A 5,233-nucleotide genomic window follows, 5' to 3' on the forward strand; every position below is an offset into this window, starting at 1 on the left:
TAAAAGAATTTTGACGTCAATTTTGCAGATAATATTCATGGTTCAATCTAAACGGTATCGCAACGCTTTCAAATTCAAAATGGACCCTTTTTCAATCAAGACGATCTGCGGATCAAATCAAATTGTATATTTTTTCATGCGTATCTTTTGCCAAATCTAGAAATATGCGGCAACTAGTTAATGTTATTGGCAAGATCTTTTGAAGATTAACTTACTGAGGGTTCATCTGTTCATCCAAACATTTTTCCTATCGTTGCAAGAATAACCCATTTAGGTGAACTCAAACTTTACATGCAAGATCCATGAGGTAAACAGCTTAAGTTGGTCAAAGCCTGTCGGTGCCATAGTAGCGGAAGTAGTGTACCTCTACTAGTACATGTTTCACATTCTGAATCCGGTTGCAGGGAAATATAATTCTTTATGGCATATCAATTTCTCTGAATGAAATAAAAGAAATTCTCACGATTTTTATGAATGGCCATTTGAAAATGACATGCAATTTAAAAACATATTTCTTGTAACATTATCTTGGTATACAGTTGTCAAGAAGAATATTTCAAGGAAACAATAGGTTCGGTTGAGGTTAGTGTAAAATGCCTCTCCATTGCCATCCGAGTTTATTTAACGAAACTGATCCCTCATTGGCCATTTAAAACTGCGAGCGCAGCCAAAAGTTCAATGATCAAAGAGTCACCTGATACTCACGTAATAAAACAAAAGTTACAACAATAATTTACAGTCATCGTGCAGGTAATTTCATATGTGTTAGAAAAAGTGAATGTCGACAGAGCGTAATTTATGTTGTAAAGCGGGGCGTTTACCACCATCCTCTAAAACACAGGATATATAAAATAAACACTACATGTTAAATGTGCAATGTAAAATATTTATTTGAAATGAAAGATGATATTAAAATATGAATGAATGTAAAGGTTGTTTCCAATCAGTGTCAATACAATAACACACCATCGGTTTCCTTCTCCGCCTGACAGATTCCATATGCACCCATTTACTCCTTAATGCCAATACACTGGAGAGTATACTTCCGGTAGCTGGCATGTCACGTGATTGGTCAGTCTCATGCACAAACCAATCATCGTCTGTTATTTTTGTGAATGAAATGTAAAAACAATGAATGAAATGTAAGTTGTCAATGAACTCTAATATCTATGTACATGTGTACAATATTTTTAATTTTAAGATGTTTATGGCAGCTTCCTCTACATGGCCATTGATTATTTGAGCTTGTTTCCATCTAAAATATGTCTTTGTAGGTATATGCTCACCAAAAGTAGACCGAAATATAAGAGAGGGAATATCTGTACCATACCTCAAAAGCCAGACTTTAGTATTTCCATCACAGTGACGAATGGGGGTTATATATATGATATACTCGTTATTTTACAAATCACCGTTTCTGGCATTTTCCACATTGGAAATTTGACCTATAGATGTAAATGTATTTCTGAAAACGCTGTCGATAAACGATTTTTACATATCTGAAATAGGCCGATAGCGACAAGTTGGTCATATTATTAGCTCTCAAGTTAAAAAAGGGCAAATCTACAAAGTTACAAAACAAATAAGTCTTTACCAATGTCTATATTTGAAATCATTAAAACAAATGTGTACCCAATAACCTTTTAAAGACTGGAAAGTTTAGGTAAGGTAAGGAATCAATCCAATTCAGCCCCACCACAATGCTCTAAAGTACAATGGCCTTTTTCTAACAATGAACGAATCTACACGAAACAAATCAGGCCACATGGCAGGACAGGAAGACCTTCCTTAACTCGGGTGCAATCTCATTTAGGCGAACGAATTGAAGCCAGTTTAGCCAAATGCTTGGTAATTGCTCTCTCTTTTCCATAACCGCATGCACCGTGGCTTTCATTTATTTAAGGGAGGGGTCATTGACTATAACATTGTGATTAATCTAATGCAAGGAGCGGTCATTGGTCAGATTATTATTATCTCCAGTTGTAATATTACGGTTGTGTTGTCTGAGTTTGAGTACATCTGTAAACTATAGACACTCATCTGGAAACCATTAATTCATGACGAAGACAATATTTGGAAATGTTAACAACTAAAATAATACTTGAAAAACATTTAATATGAATAATTAGCGCTGTAATGACCCAGTGTTCTTCCAACTCGCATTAATTATAATAAATGAAACGATTTGCCTGCTAGTACATGTTGCTTCACCCAATCAGGTGCAGAATGACAGAACGTAACACTCCATATCAATTCATTTCCATCAGTCAAAAACAAACTCAAATATGTTTTCCTAGAAAACTAACCGAGACATAATCTGGAACGTTTGTTCATCCTCAAGAATGGCCACCTTCGTCTGACCAGTTTTCAAATGTTCATGGGAGATATTAAGACGAGCACCTTGCCATTACTTGCAATGAATATCTCATACCATGTAAGCTACATATGATGGAGGGGAAAGATTGTACGTAATGATAAAGCACAGCCTATCCCCAAGTTCTCTATCTTGATGGTAGGTACAGATAGATGATGCACCTGCTGTCATATAGGGAAGAGGCAATGAGTGACATAATCCGATTTAAAGATTAGGCTGAAAAATTACAAAAACCTTCCGTAATAACAGAAAAATGCTGGAAATATGTTGACTGTAGGCTTCAGTGCTTACAACATAAACTGGCAATAATCAACATAACTCAAACATGTGTTCACCTCCAAAAAACTGTTGTATTCAAATAGCCAGTTATGACTTTGCACTCGTTCACCCTAATGGTTCCAATCTAGCAAGTTCGTATCATTTTATATTTTCTTTTCATTGTGGCCAAAATGGGACCTTCGTGTACCTTCTAATGTCTTGAAATAATTGTAGGAAATGTACGTAACTTCCTAAGATCATTGTGAACTAAACGAAACTTGTAAGTTCCACTTGGATATCAGGGTTCATGTAAGAACAGAGTAAAACAGTCATTAACTTGGAGCTAAATCAAAAGGAGTTTTACATAAAAAGAGTAAGTGCTTCGTCAAGGTTAAGTCATCAAATGTCATTGAGTACAGTTCCTTCTCCTCGTACCGGTTCGTACAGTTTTACTGGAGATTGGCACTCTATATCAAATTGTTTCCTTATTTTCCTAAGTAACAAATTTCCCCAAGACCTTTCATAGTATTTTGGTATACTCTCTGGAAAATCGGTTCAAAATTCAGATCCCCTTTCAGAATGGTGCAACCGTGCATTTCCTCAATGAAATTGTGAGAAAGTTGTCAAAAGAATTTTATCATAGGAGAACGACAAAGATCGTGTAAGACTCATTTACATAGCCAGAAAAAAGCTGAAAATGATCATTGAACGCAGTAACTCTTGAACTTGGTCCATTGCTAAGAATATTTGACTTTTTCACAAAGGATAATAATAGTCGGTATAAGTGAGTAGATATATCAGCTATTTTATAATGAAGAAATATTCTGATAATCATTAAGGTTTTTGCACTCAAACAAGTACAGAAAATGTCAGAAATTCGTTTCAGTGGTCTATAAATATGAACCAAACAATCGTGATTAATACTACCAAAGCTTCAAAGGATTGTTCTTTACTGCTTTATATAATATGTTTGTAAATTAACAGAAAAGGTTGCATAAACAATATTTTGAATTTAAAACCCAACTAATTCAACAAATCGTTGATTTACAGTCTAGTCTTTCTAGCTAATCCTAACACCTAATTATAATGATTAAAGTTCGGATATTTACATGTTTTTTTTAGATTATCCACGTGAGCAGTGAAGTTAAATAAAATTTGTATACATGTACATATATTCAGAGCACGGTGCTAAAGGATCAATCTAATTGAAATACTTAACAATTTCGTCTACATAATAATCTGACATCTTTTCCATCGCAGTTCTGTTCTAATGACGTTATTTTTAACCAATCAAAGCGTGAAAACCGTATCCTGATAAGAATTGCTCTATTTTGGTTTGGCTAGCCTACAAATCGGTATTAGGGGTCCTACATAAAAGTAAAAAAAATTGTAACCTAATCTCAATAAGATCGATCAAGATCGAACAGAGTAAGGTATTTAAAGCTCCATAATACACCAGTTCAAATTTTCGTTTGACTATTAATCAGTAATAGATTGGCATTGAAAAGTGGTTTGAAATATCCTCATCTAATGAAATATTTTAGGAAACCTTTTTTCACCATCGTGATTTCTAGTATTCAAACCCATTTCTGTGATTTTTTTTTCGAAGGTTGTAAAGTAAGTGCAGTTTTGTAAGAAAACAAATATGTTATTTGGCATGTGGAGAAAAGATTACAGAAAGTCATAAATGAATAGTTACAAACATAAAGTCTAACTGTCGAAAAAACAATCATAGCACAATAAAATATCTACTTCAACTTCTTTTACTAGACCTCATTATTAATGCTAACAAAACGTTTAGAGAACATCGTGGGTGGTCCACAGTCAGGAACCTGGAATAGTATTTGATTCCTAAAGTCTTCTAAAACAATGAAACGTCACTGCCCTTCCGGGGCATTCCTTTATGGATATTTGTTGGACTTCTGGTGAACTTAGAAATGAAGTCCGAATCTCTTAACGACGAAAGCATGATTGAAAAGAGAATTCAAAATGCCTCAGTCTACGTCTAACTCTGCTACAATTTTCATTTTTCATTCCGATTTTTACTATGAATGTTAAAATGAATAGTTGTTATTTAAATTCTGGTCTGGTACTCGGACTAACTTCAGAGGTGTTGATTAGAGCTAGAGCAGTGTTATTCAGCCAGTAGCTTTCTCTAGTAAAATAACATAACAGGCATGTGGTAGAACTTGATTACTTTGTAGTTGATTAAAGCCTGGAAGCTAGGAATTCTGAAAAGGTTAAAATTTAATGTTTATTTTTATGATTTATACAATTTTCTGTGAAAACTTTGATGTAAAGAAACATTTACTGTATTTCAATTAACTTGGGTTGGTGATGTATAAATTATACTTGCGCTGGCACTGGTCGTGTATAAAATTGTCAACTCAATCAGTCTTACTTTATGTAAACGAATAATTAATTGTTAAACAAACCTGACTGCATGGCATTTGATGACTAAACGTTACTTGGACTGGATAAAATATATGTTATACAAACGCGTAGGTTTCGTACAAATATGAATGTATGAATATTAAACGTTTTTGTACTAAGCGATGTTAATGCAATGAACGACGTTTTCTGTTCTCTTCTCATTTGAAA

This window comes from Lottia gigantea (genome assembly GCF_000327385.1).
Source record: "Lottia gigantea unplaced genomic scaffold LOTGIsca_21, whole genome shotgun sequence".
Lineage (NCBI taxonomy): Eukaryota > Metazoa > Mollusca > Gastropoda > Lottiidae > Lottia > Lottia gigantea.